Source organism: Carica papaya, chromosome 5 (assembly GCF_054855325.1).
Source record: "Carica papaya isolate Zhongbai chromosome 5, ASM5485532v1, whole genome shotgun sequence".
In the NCBI taxonomy this organism is placed as follows: domain Eukaryota; kingdom Viridiplantae; phylum Streptophyta; class Magnoliopsida; order Brassicales; family Caricaceae; genus Carica; species Carica papaya.
Window position 1 is genome coordinate 37070193 of NC_142313.1, and position 15082 is coordinate 37085274.

General features: G+C 35.5%; 1 long non-coding RNA gene across 1 annotated transcript; it reads right to left on the reverse strand.

Moving 5' to 3' along the window:
- Positions 1–3312: 3312 nt before the first annotated feature.
- On the reverse strand, positions 3313–8686 carry LOC110826246 (uncharacterized). The gene is made up of 3 exons (XR_002542015.2): positions 8346–8686; positions 3957–3995; positions 3313–3771 (listed from the first exon to the last, which is right to left on the reverse strand). It is a non-coding gene; the product is annotated as an uncharacterized LOC110826246 (long non-coding RNA).
- Positions 8687–15082: the final 6396 nt, after the last annotated feature.

Sequence of the window (15082 nt, forward strand, 5' to 3'; positions counted from 1 at the left end):
CAACCAGGACACGCCGCGCGGTAAGGACACTGACGCGGGAAGCCACGCGGGACGGAGACACGTGGGCGATCCGCGTGCGTGCGATCGGACGGCCCAGATCTGTTCCCGCACGCACGGACGGCCCAGATCAAAGGCGCGCGTGGACGACCCAGAACTCACACGTGCGAACGGTCCAGATTTGATCGTGTACGGACGGTCCAGATCGCATCGCGATGGACGGTCCAGATTTATTTTTAATTTAATCGCAATCGAACGGCCCAGATTAAATCATGATGGACGGCTCAGATTGAAAGGGGAGGGTTATAAATAATCGCATCCACACCCAACTCCAAAGCCTAGCTGCCAGAACCCTCACCAGAGAAGACGACCCAGCCACCCGAGGAACCGGCCGCCACCACCCGCTGCCGGTACCGGAAGTGTGTTTCAGTTTCTGGGGAAAAATTCAGGGAATCTAGGGACTGCCCGTAGGCGTAGTGAGAACCCGATTTCAAACTCCGAAACAGGTAAGGATCTCTCAGCCTATTTCCTATCACGACATTAAAGTTTAATAAATGATAAAAACGGTATTTTATGAATTAATAGATATGTATAATTAATTAAGATTGCTAATGGAGCCTAAATCTGATGTATTTTTCAGTCAGGTATTGTTTGATTTATTTTATAGTTTTGAATGCATTATGGTGCTTGATGTGTTTATTCTATGGTTTCGTATGCATGAATCACGATTTCATTTATTATGGTTTGAATTATTGGTGTTCATTACTGGTTTACATGTTTATGTTTGATTGGATAATTGAGATTAAGAAAAATGAAAATAAAGAATGTGAATTGATAAATGGATAATGCTGATAGCCTAACTAGATATCCTGGAAAATGGTGAACGGACCGGGAACGTGGTCTCTCATATCGGATGGGGTATGGAGACTTTATGTGTTTTGGCGCCCATACCGGACGGGGTATGGGGACAGCCAATTTCACCCTCATACCGGACGGGGTATGGGGACGGCCCTGAAATTAAGTTATTAATGTGAATGGTTCACGTGTAGCGGGGACCCCCTATGGATCCCCATGGTTACTAGTAGGCTGATAAAAGAAGAAATTTGTTGTCTGATGATTGAAATACAAAAGTATGACATGTACTATGATACATATTATGTATGAATTCATGATATTTATGTTGTCATTGTTTCTTATAAGTTGTTTTCATGAATCTCACTGAGGTAAGTGGACAGTAAAAGTTTTTATTATTGATAAATGAGTTTGTTATAAATTATGCTCCATTTGTCATTTTTTTTTTGTTTTCTACCAACATTTACTTCTGTGACAGTGAGATAGTGTGATATCTTTACTGGGCTAGTGTAGCTCATTCCTTACTTAACTATTTCAGATCAGGAGGACTTTTTCTCGAGCCCGTTCTGTCGGAAGACGGCGAGTAGAAGCATAAGAATTTATTAGTTTTCTTTATAGTATTCATTCATAGTATTTCCTTTAGTTAGTTTATTCTTTCATACGTTTAATTCGTTTTGATTATCGTATAAGGATATTAATCATAATTTATTTTATTTTCGTTTTCGCACTTAGAATAAATATATACATTTCCTTTTAATTTCCGATGCCGTTACATCATCTCTCTTATTTTCTTTGATTTGTTTTTTCTCTCTCTCTATTTTTTTACTCTCTTCAACAACAACAACAATAATAGTATTTATTTTTCTAAAAATTTAAAAAATAAACTACATGATAAAATTAAAAAAGCTCCTACATGATCTCAATTTAGTCATATTTTTAGTAATTGTGCATACTTGGTCCAATTAGATAAAACTGATCTATCATATTTTTAGTACAAAATGGGCTATTAAGGTTAACTAAAATCAATTTAACAGCAATTTGTAATTGAAAAATATAAAAACTCTAAAAAAGAAACCCAATTCATTTATTAATATAATAGAAGTACACGTCTAAACGATGAATGTACTTATTACATATATATTGTAAGTAACTTTCTTGCATTTCTCACAGGAAGATGTCGAACATCATTTGCCATTGACATCTGTAACATTTATCAGGTAATATTACAACCATTAGTAAAGGAAAAATAATGTGAGAAGGAATCAAAAAATACGTACAAAAAAATATTTATCAGGTTACGTATTAGTTAGTAAACTATTTAAACATGAGTAATAAACTTTAAATTAGACTTATATAATTTATTGGAATTTTTTTAAAATAAACTGATAATACTTAAACGATCTGTCAACTCATTTATATTCTTGAAGCAATATCTGATAAAAACATATTACCGGATGAAAACGTTGTGGGTTGATCATGAGCATCTATCGTACATTGGTTTAAACGTGTAGATAAACAAGCCTCTCAGAATCTACCCAAGCATTTGCTCGAACATCTTTGATAACAATCTTCATCAACTTTGGCTTCCACAGGCACTACAAGAAGAAGCAAAGATGCTGACAATCACACCTTTACCCATTTTCTTCTCTTTGATGTTTTTACTTCAGTTTGTTTATTATTTATAGAACTTTACTATTATTTTACTAACAAAATATATTTAATGCGTGCTTGTTTCTTTCATGTAAAACGAGAATTCCCTTCACTTTTTTCTTAACAATACGCAAAAGAATTTTGTAACCGACCATAAATTTAATATTATAATTTTATGATAATAAATTATTTGTAATGTTTTCATAATTAAAAAAATCGAGTAAGAAAGTAATATATGCTTATTACATATATTAAATATAAAATTCATTAATTGATGTCTAAAAGCAAATTGAATTTATTAAATAAACTAAATAATTTCAAAATTAATTATAAAAATAAACAATTTAAGAATTTTTTTAATAATAATAATGGTATAATATGTCTAATAAAGTATTAAATAATAATTTTTTAAGAAAAGAATATTTAAAAAATCTCTATTTTATATTTGAGATATTTTTAATTAATTTCGTACAAAATAAAAAAATTTCAATCAATCTGTAAATTATATTTTAATATTACATATTAAAAAAGTTTAAAATTTTACTTAAAATAATATTAAATGAGTCTAAATATTTTTTTTTTGTTAGGGTTACAATTATAATTGTTATAAATTTGGTTCCTAATTTTTACTTTTATTTTTGTCTTTAATCTTTTTGTCCTCAAAATTAAGAGATCATCCGTTTATTTAGCTTCCAATTTTGTTTCTCCATTAATTTTATAGTTAATTTAAAATTTAAACATTAAGCAAAATAAAATATAATTTAAAATAATATTTTGACATAATTAAAATTCAATGATAAATACAAAATAATATTTGGCAATAGTTAATTTTATATTTATGTAAACTAACACACTCTTGACATTCCAAGTACAACAAATATTCAAGGAAAATGAAGTGAACTTTAAAACATCAAGAAAATGAAAAGTGAAAGTTAATTTAAGTATGAGGTATTATGAAAGGATCAAATCATGTAGTAAGATTAAAAAGAAAACTAAGTAGTCTGCAATTTGGCACGTATGTCTCTTAAGGTCTGCCCTTTGGCATGTTCTTTGTAACTGACATTGGGGAACCACCATGACCCACCATGGAGGAGTCGGCTTTGGCCACACTCACAATAACAGATGTAGAAGAAGGTGGCTAGGATATTGTTGATATTGCACTGAACCCCCGTGAATCTTATGATTTCTATTTGGTTGGACGGTTTCAAACTAAAATGGTTGTCAAATTCGAATTCATGTGAAATACATTAGCCAGTCTATGGTGTAACGGTCCTGGAAATTTAAAAAGAATTGTATAAAATAATTTTAGTACGGAACCGAAATAAAAGTTAAAATTAACATCCCTTACACGATAACTCAAAAGTACTAACAAACATCACGAAATAAATTTTCTGAAGAAAATACGAAAAACGGAAAAAATAAAGGAAACTAATAAATATCTAGGGTCTACTTATAACCTTATTGCAGATCGGGCTCGAGAAGCGGGTCCTCCTGATCTGAAATGGTTAAATAAGAGGTGAGCTACACTACTCCAGTAAGAACATCACAATATATCGCCGTCACAGAACTAAAAGTTGGTAGAAAAACCAAAAACAACCAATGATCACAAATTTTAAACAAATTCATTTATCAATAATAAAACTATTTACCGTCCACTTACCGCAGTGAGATTTATAAAAAAAACATATGGAAACAATAACATTATAAATATCATGAATTCATATATAATCTGCAACATAACACATACTATACTTTTATATTCAAATCATCAAACAACAATTGCCCTTTTTTATCAGCCTACTAGTATCCATGAAGATCCATAGGGGTACCCCGCTATACATGAACCATTTCCATTAACAATCTTAATTCCAGGGCCGTCCCCATACCCCGTCCGGTATGAGCTCCAAGACATTAAACCTCAATATCCCGTCCGGTATGAGCTCCAAGACATTAAACCTCAATATCCCGTCCGGTATGAGGGTGAAGTGGGCCGTCCCCATACCCCGCCCGGTATGAGCACCAAATGGCCAAGTCTCCATACCCCGTCCGATATAAGACAACATTCACGGTAGGGTTCCCTATGAACCCGGTCCGTTCACCATCTTCCAGGATATCTAGTGAGGCTGTCATCTTATCCATTTATAAGATCACATCCCTTTTCTGTTTATCCTTAATCTCCGTTACCAAATTAAACACAATCACATAAACAATGAACATGTACCCGGTAATACAATCATATCTTAAATCTTAAATCATACAGTGGTCAAGTAATACAGTAATACATGCATTTAAAACTCTAAGACCAGATACCATCATGCTTTTAAACTGTAAATAAATCAACAGGAATCAACAGAGAATAATGTCCGGTTTCGGGCTCCATTAGCAATCCGTAATTAAATATGCATATTTATCTAACATGTACAAAAGACCGTATTATTATTTATTCAAACTTCACATCTGTGATAGGAAATAGGGTGAAGGGTTCTTACTTGATTCGACGCCAAAAACTAGATGGTTACTGCGCGTACGGGCGGTCCCTAAATTCCCTAAATTTTTCTTCAGGAACTGAAACGCACTTACGGTACCTACAAGTGTCCTAAATAAATCCAAAAATCAGACCCAGGGCCCACTCGACGAATTTCAAAATTCCGGCACGGCGACGATCCGCCTCGGGTTGGTTGTTTCCGACTGTTTTTGGCCGAATTCAGCCAAATTTGCACCGATTCCTGCGAGAAAACACACTTAAGGCCTTTGGTCGGCCGAAAAAATACAGAAAACTGAAATTCACTGACGGTGGGGCTCTCTGGTGCGGCCGCTCCTCCGATTCACGTTGCGGTTGGGTGTTTTGCTTCGGTCAACCTGTCGAGAAAGAAACGGTGGTCACAACAGTGGAAAAATCAAATCGAACAGGAATCGGAAAGGGTCTCATCGGAGGTATTTTTTGAAACACCCCGCGGCGGCGTTTTTCGACCAATCGGTCGGTTCTTTCACTTCAATTTGGACATGGGTGCGTTTAAAATTGAATTTCGTGCAAGAGGAAAAATTCTGACCTCATTTGGAGTCGAAAATTGCTCCAATACGGCGGTGGTCGGCTCCCCGGCAGCTGGGTTGTCTTCTCCAGCGAGGAGCTCTGGCGGTTAGGGTTAGAGTTTGGGTGCAGATGGGGTTATTTATATCCATCCGCTTTTGATCTGGGCTGTCCATCGATTTTAATATAGACCGTCCGATCACAATTAAATAGGGAGTGAATCTGAACCGTTCATCGCGATTCAATCTGGATCATCCGTGCGCAATTCAATCTGAACCGTCCGTGCACTATGCAATTTGGACCGTCTATGTGCGTTTTTGATCTGGGTCGTCCGTACGCGCAGGAACGGATCTCAGCCATTCGATCGCGCGCGCGCGCGGATCACCCACGTGACTCCCCCCGCGTGGCCTCCCACGTCAACGTCTCTGCGACCTAGCATGTCCTGGTTGGTCGGGGCTGCTGACCGAACAGCTGACTTTTCGTAACTTTTCTAAATTACGTTTTGACCTCTGGTTTTCGATTTTTCTTTCAAAAATACCCACAGAATCCAAATTTTAACTCTTTTTCTCCAAAATTATTTTTAATTAAATCCCTAACAAATTTTTACCCTTTTTTATTATTATTATTATTATTTTTATTTTTATTAAATCAAATTAAAATTAAATAAATCAAATTAAAAACATATAAATAATAATTATATTCATATAAAAATAATAATAATTAATAAAAAAAAAGAAAGGTTGGGTGTTACATGTGGCAACCGATTAGGGGAGTGAGTGTCAAGGATTTTGATTCTGGGTGCTACCTATTTCGCTATTTTACAAGGGAGATATCCAAAGAATAATTAATGGGGCACCATGGACATTTAACAACCATTTTTTGGTTGTCTGTCGCCTCCAAGATGGAGAGAACCCCCTCACAGTTTATATAAACGATTGTCACTTCTGGATTAAAGTTCATGCACTCTCGAGGGGCTGTATGCCGAAAACTATGACTAAATAATTTGGGAGTTTTCTTGGTAAGTACATTTGTTACGGACATACCCCATATTATAGGGTGATGAGTGGAACATATTTTCTTAAATCAAATAGACTCAAGTTAAGTAAAATAACTTAATTTTATTAATCACAACAGAGTTACAGAAGCGTTATATCCCTTAAATATAAAACCTAACCATGTGTACGAGTTTCTAAATTTTCTTACTTACAGTACTAAACAAAAGTACAAAACAGTAACCTTAATCTTAGAATCTAATTTCAAAAATTTTCTCTATATCATTGCTCACTCTGCAGCAGTATCTTCAGTATCTGAAGATGTATAGAAAGGGTGAGATAAATATCCCAAACTTTCACTCGCCTCACACTCCAACATCCTACACTGTCTGCCCATTACTCACATTTCTTAAATTCATCTCATTTACCATTTCAATCTCTTTTGGGTCTCATTCACCCTTTATTCTGATCATCAACCTTTAATTTCTAATTTCATAGCTTCTGTCAATACTCATTAACACTTACTCCTCAATCCCTTACCCAAAAACGCTCCATAACATGCCCAGGTCATCCTTGCTCACCCTCCTCCTTATGGTGAAGTTAAGAATTATTCAACAAGTATATGACCAACGATATAAAGGCCACAACCACACCAATCTCTTATGGCATATTCTACTGGCAACAAACATATGCACAATACACACATAACCATTCGGGTTTTCACCCCTCGACCCAAACAGGCAGGCCAACACACACAACCATTCAAGTTTTCACCCCTTGACCCAAGAAGATGGGCCAACACACACAACCATTCAGGATTTCATCCCTCAACCCAAGCAGGCGGCCCAGATACACACTTTACACTTCACATATTTATATCAACTCACACAGTCACAATCCTACACGCACACATATGTATGATCATACATACAACCATTCTGAATATATCCATCCATATCAAGAGAAACCACCAAGAATCCATAATAAATGCCAGATCAGTTTCTACAAAAAATTAGAAAATCATACTTCAGGATCATCTAAACCATACATATCTTAAACCCGATTTGTGAATTTATACTTAGATCAATTTTTGTCTTCTAAAAGGCTCATAACACGCACCTAAACGCTCAAATATGCATGAATTTAAGGTAATTATCAAACAATAATTCATCAACCAGATTTCAACCATAAACAACAATGAATAATAAGATATATCTAACAAAAGGGTTTGAGAAATATGCAGCCAAGAACTACACCATCCTCATATACCCGTATAATCTGTCGATTTCCTCTTCCTTTTTTTTATTTTTTTTTATCTCATTTGGCATTCTAGCCTTCCATTCTGGAAATTTTCCCAACTCTGATATGTCTACTACTTTCCTACTCTGAGCAGTCACAAGCTCCCTAAAATTTACTTCCAATTCATTTTTCTTTATCCACATTAAACATGTTAACAGCTCTCTGAATTCACTTTCAATTTATCATTCTTTTCCCACCTAAACATATTAAATCCTCTGGATTTAATTCCAACTCATTCATCTTTCACCACCCTAAAAAGATCATAAGTTCCCAGAATTCAATTCAAATTCATTTTTCCTCCTCCACCAAATCAGATTAAAAGTTCCTTAATCTCGGACTAATTACATTTCTTCCTTTCTGTTAGAAGTCAATTTATTCTTGACATGCTCAACTCTCTTTCCATCAATGTATATAATCAACAAAACTCTACAAGCAGTCAGTTCCACCAAGCATTCATGATAATTTTCGCGGAGAAATTTAGTATTCATAATTTCAAATCCGGGTTTTGAAGGTCAAATTTCACTTACCTCTTGCCTCCGATCCATTTTGCTTTGTAGTGACGGTCCCTCCTTCTCAACCCTTCCCGTCCGTGTCTGTTCTCCAACGAGATTCCACGCAATGCCTCCTCCACCCTAGACCCTTGATTGTCTCTTGCCTAAACTCTACTCAGTCGGCATCACTTGCTCAGCTGTATTTCTCTCTCTCTCTCTCTCTCTCTCTCTCTCTCTCTCTCTCTTCTCCCACCAGCTGTCTCTCTCCTCCGATTTCTTTTTTTTTTTTTTCTGTGAAATGATCCCTTAAATACTCAGCTTAATTAAATCGTGGTCGTCCAGCGAGTGACGCTAGATCAAAGCTGTTCAAATCATTCCTTTTTGTTCCTAACCATCGGATCTGCCACGAGGTGTATGCGTGGCAAGATCAGGCCCGTTCATTTGCAAAATGACTCATTATGACGTTTCTCTGCGATATGTCTTCTTTGATTGGTTCCTCAGAACACCTCAGCTGCTCAGGTATTGGAATTTTTGAAACTCTAGCTTTTACCCTAAATTTGGGTGTTCTTTTTTATTTTGATCCTTCTTGAAAATTACAACTTTCCTAATTTCCTAAATTGTTCTCACTTTAACCCCTATAAATAGTTTTTTCCTAAATTTCTATAATTTCAGAAGTATTTAATTTTCAAACGAAATTGTTATATATTTCTTTTTGAACTGATATTTTTATTCATAAATTTATTAATCGCATAAAAATATTTTATTAATTACACTTCTCAATCGTTACACCAAACTAGACAATATATAATTTATTAATCAGCAGACATTAAAGTAGTTGTAATTAGTTGAGTTAGTTTAGATTAGATTTTTAATTAATCAGCATTAGAGTAATTAATTGATATTAGACTCTGTGTATATCAGCATTAAAGTAATTAATTGATATTAGACTCTGTGTCTAAATACTAAACCTCTCATTAATAAAAACAAGTTGTTCATTTTTCAAGAACCCTTATATTCTTCCTCTCTCTTGAACTCCCTGCCTGTCACACATTGTCATATTTATAAAGAAAAATTTCACCATTTTTCTTTCAGTTTATGGAAGATTTTAAGTTTTAACATTCCCCTCTACATTTCCTTTCTATTTAGAGTAGTTTCATCTTTGACCTAATAATTATTTATCGATGTATATCTTTTGCATAATTAAATTTTAGTATCTTCTTGGGGTTTCTTTCTTAATTAAATTGCTTTTCCATGTATATCTTTTGCTTAGTGTAAATCTTTTGTTACAAAAGTATGGTACTTTAACTTGTCTAATGCTACACAATTTTTAACTAATTAACATAATACTTCAAATCGTTTAGTGCTACAAAACATGAATGCATTGACTCTGTATTTGATAATTTACTAACTTCTAAAGTAATATTGTGTGGTTATTTCTATTAATTATTTCATAATTTTCAAATTTGATTTATGTTTTAAAATTTGTAATATATGAAAAAGTTATATAATATTGATCTGCATCACAGAGGACAATTTATTTTTAAGCCAAATCTTAGATATGTTGGAGGAAAATATGTGTTTGATAATTGAAATTAAGATTACTTTGATTTATTTACATTTAGAGATATGTTTGAATCTCTTGCTGATTATAAAAGATGTAGAGATATTTATTTCATCCAACTTAATTTAATTCAAAATGTGAATGATTGTATTATGTATATGCATATCCTACAAATTATTGTGAATTATTGTAAGAGGTTGAAGAAAGCAATTAAATATCAAGTAGTTGACTTGAGAAAGAGGATTTAAACTTATCTTTGATATATATTCCTCAACATTGCATGATTTCTCATTCTAGCTTATATTTTTCATACATATTTGCAGATTTGTCTATAAAGCAAAATATTTTTCTATTAATAAATATTATTATTGTTACCTTTGAGTGCTTGAAATACAAAGTAAGATTTTCACTTTGGTTCACCCATTTTACATATTTGTATAAAATAAATCTCTTTACCTTAGAGTATATATTTATTAGGTTGGATTATTTTTCCTCTCAGTCTTCTCTTCTTTTTCTATTTTGAATTATTTTTTCTCTTTTTTATTTTACTTACTATTTTTCTCTCTCATTCTCTTATTTTTAACTTACTTTTTTCTTATTTGTTTTTTTTTCTCTCTCTCTTTTTCCATTCTCTCCCATAATAATAATAATAACATTTTTTAAAAAAAAATTAAAAATAAAAATTAGCCAAGATAAAGTTAAAAGCTTGTAACGTGATCTCAACTCAGCTTATACTACTTAGAATAGTAATTGTGCATATTTAGTCTAATTAGATAAAATTGATCCGTCATATTTTTAGTATAAAATAGATTCTATTGAGTTTAATTAACATTAATTTAATAGCTGTTTGTAATTCAAATGTGAAAATTTTTAAATAGCTATTTGTAATTTAAAATGTGAAAAATTTTAGAAAAGAAACTCAATTCATTTACTAGCATAAAATGTAGCGCCCGGACCGAGAAGAAGGAAAAAAAAAAAAACCACGTCGGCAGCCACGTCAGCAGGCCCGGTCAGCAGTCCCGGCCAACCGGGACCTGCCACGTGGCAAAACCACATCGTTCCAAAAAGGGCCACGTTGGCGATCCGCGTGGGCGCGATCGGACGGCCCAGATCAAGCGTGCGATCGGACGGCCCAGATTTAAACGCACGGACGGCCCAGATTTAATCAAAAACGGACGGCCCAGATTAAAACAAAATGGACGGCTGAGATCAAAAGGCAAGGGGTTATAAATAGAAGCCCCACACCAGACCACAAACCCTAGCCGCCTGCCGCTCGCCGGAGAAGACGAACCAGAAGCCGGCCGCCGCCACCCGCCGCCGCACCGGAGGAACTTCCGACCGCCGATCGAGGTAAATTTCGTACCCCCAACTCGTTTTTCCACGCTGATTCCTCCTGTGGCCAAATCGGAGCCAAAATCCCGGCCAAACGGCCGGAATGCACGGTCGAAGCCCAGCGGCGTCGCCGCGCCCTTCTCGGTTTTTGCCTCCGATGAGGCCCTTCCCGGCCTCCGTTTGATGCAATTTTTATATCACCGTGATCACCACTCTTTTCTCTACAGGTTGACCGGAGCCGAATCACCAAAACACGAACCTCGCCAGAGAGCCGCCGCACCCGAGAGCGCCGCCGCCGGTAAGCCCCGTTTTTTCGTGATTTTTTGGCCCCCCGAGGGCCCTAGGGTTGTTTTCTCGCAGGGACCGATGCGAGTGTGGCCGAATTCGACCAGAAACGGCCGAAAACAGCCAGCCCGAGGCGAATCGCCGCCGCCAGCGGCGGCGCCGTCGCCGGAGCACGGCGGAGCCGCCGTGCCGGAGTTGCGATTAGGGCCGAAAGGGGCCCTGGGCCTAATTTGGGATTTTTTTGGAACACGTGCAGGTACCAGTAGTGCGTTTCAGTTCCCCGAGGAAAATTCAGGAAAAATTAGGGACAGCCTGCAAGCGCACTGTGAAGCCGTGTTCGGACCTCGGAACGAGTAAGGACCCCTCACCTTATTTCCTATCACGGTTTTAAAGTTCAATAAATGATAAAACGGTATTTCATGAATCAACGAATGTGTGAAATTGCTTAAGGTCGCTAATGGAGCCCAAGTCTAGTGTATTTGTCGGTTAACTGTTATTTGACATGTTTTACAGTTTTAAATGTAGCATGAGGTTCGATGTTTTCATTTTATAGTTTCGTGTGCATGTTTTACTGTTTTATTGATTATGGATTAAATGACCGGGATATTGATGCTGTATGTTGTCTGTTTAGCATAAATTACTGTTTGCTTGCTTGTATGTGGATTAATGATGCTGACTGAGGAAAAAGAGAATGAACAATTATGTAAATGGATAATGGTATAATGTGGTCAGCCTGACTAGATATCCTGGGAGATGGTGGACGGACCGGGTCCGTAGGGAACCCTACCGGGATTGTGGTCTCCCATACCGGACGGGGTATGGAGATCTTATGTGTTTTGGCGCCCATACCGGACGGGGTATGGGGATGGCCCTGGAATTTGATTTCAAGTGTTAAGGATTAACGGGTAGCGGGACCCCTATGGATCCCCATGGATACTAGTGGGCTGGTGAATTAGGAAAATATGTTGTGTAACGATTGAATTACGAAAAGTGCGATAGGTATTATGTTATACAGTTCATATATATGTTTCCATGATGATGATGATGTTATTGCTTTCGTATATTGTTTTATGAATTTCACCGAGGCAAGTAAATGGTAAAGGTTTATTTATCGCTAAAAGGATTTGTTGTAAATTATGCTCCATTGGTCTTTTTGTGTTTTTTACCCACCTTTACCTCCGTGACGGTGAGATATCGTGATGTCTTTACTGGGATAGTGTAGCTCATTCCTTATTTAATCATTTCAGATCAAGAGGACATCGTTCCCGAGCCGATTCCGCAGGAGGACGACGAAGGGGACGCCTAAAGACTCCATAGTCACATTCGTAGTTTTTACTTTCAAGTTTCTCCTTTAGGTAGTTTAATCTTTTATATTTTGTGAGCAAGTTTCGGTTTCAGTGTAAGGGATGTTATTCAAATTTTGACTTCGCTTCCGCATTTGATATTTATAATATAAATTCCATTATGAATTTCCGGGGCTGCTACATAAAAAGAGTACACATCTAAATGATTAATGTACTTATTACATACATGTTAAGTAACTTTCTCATTTGTCTCACAGGAATATGCCGAACAACATTTGACGTTGAGATCTGTAACATTTATCAGATATTATCATAACTATTGGTAAAAGATAAATAATGTAAGAATGAATAAAAACACTATGCACAAAAAAAAAAGATTTATTAGGTTACATATTAGTTAGTAGACTATCTAATTGTAAGTAGTATATTTTAAATTTTGTTTCTATAATTTTCTAAAAAAAATTAAAATAAATCGATAATACTTAGATAATCTACCAACTCATTTAAAATTTTGAAGTATTATTCGATAAAAATATATTACCAGATGAGGAAAATGTTGTCTGATGATCATGAGTAAGTATCTTGCATTTTTTTAAACATTCAAATAAATAAACTCTTCGAATTTTACCCAAGCATGTGCTTAAACATTTAAGTTCGCAATCTTTGTCAACTTTGGCTTGCACAGCCACCATAAGCACAAATAGCAGGATGTTGATGACCACACCTCTACTCATTTTCTTTTATTTGTGTTTTTACTCCAACCCATCTATTATTTATAAAGTCTTCTATCACTTTACAATTTACCAAAGAAGTTTGTAACCCACCATAAATATAAGATTATAATAATATGATAATAAATTATGTGTAACATTTTTATAATAAAAAAGTACTTAGGTAGGTATCCACTCAGAAAAGGACAAATTATATATCAAATCTCTACCATGAATATAGGGGGAGTTACTTATGATTAAATAAAAAATTCATTAATGGATGTCTAAAAAAATTTCAAATACATTAAATGAGCAGTTACATATTTTTAAAATTAATAAAAAATATTTGAGAAATATCTGTTGTATATTTGATATATTTTTAGTTGATTCATGAAAAATGAAAAAACCTCAATCAAGCTGTGAGCTATATTCTCATATTATAATTGAAAAATGTTTTGATTTTTATTTAAAATAAGATTACATGAATCCAATTTTAAGTTAAAATTATGCCTAAACCTAAATTAGAGAAAGTAAACGGTATATGCTTTCTAAATTACTTAGAAATAGTAGGTGAGCAGAATTGTATATGTGGCAACTGCAATTTTACCAGTCTGTCCGTCCTCAATAATTAATTATGGCTGACCACGCCCTATATGGATCATCAAATTTGATGTGATCCTAGACAACCAAAAATTAGTTCCAAAGATGCAATCTTGCATCAATGAGGAATGTCCAGAATAGAAAAGTAATTTCATCCCTAACTACTTTCCTAATTGGGATTATTCCAAGAGATGGAACAAGTTTGTTAAGCTAAAAGACTTAAGACTCAAGTAAGATTAATGGACTTGAAAAATTATAAGAAAGCCCACACCTTACGAAGATGGCATGTCAGAGGCACTCCCGAGGGGTGACCCGAGTCACTCGACCCGCTAGACCCAACTCAGGCTAGCGGGCTACTCAGCCAAGAAGAACATGTGGCCCATGCCGCATGTCCCTATAGATTGGCCGACTGAGGCCCATCAGGAAGACCAGAAGGTCGGCCCTCATCCCGAGGCCTGATCCAGCAGACTCGCACCCGAGGGAGAAGAAACCAGGCTGAACGTTTGGCCCAACAGTAGTTGTTGGCCTAGTCGAGGAAAAACCCAGGCGGGCCGCGAAGCCGTGAGGCCACGTGAACACAGGCCTGGCCCAAACTGCTGCACACGTACGGGCTTCCTTTACTCGCATGAGTAATGTGTGTGGTGTGTGTGAGAGAGAGGAAGAAGTGGCAAGCTTTTGGACTTCTTTTCACCACATGCTCCATGTGATTTTCCATCCCAAATTCCACAAAATTCACATGGTAATTATCATCTCATTATTTGATTATTATTATTTAAATTAAGATGATTAATTATATAATATTTTAAGCTTAGGGTTATCCTAAACTATTATTTTATTATATTATTTATCTCATTATTTTAATGTAATTTTCACATGTTTTTTTACATGGAATTCAAATGGGATACGTATTAAGATATTTTAATAATTATTTTATTATAAGTGTATCCTTTAGGATTATTTAATTGATTTATTTGAGATATA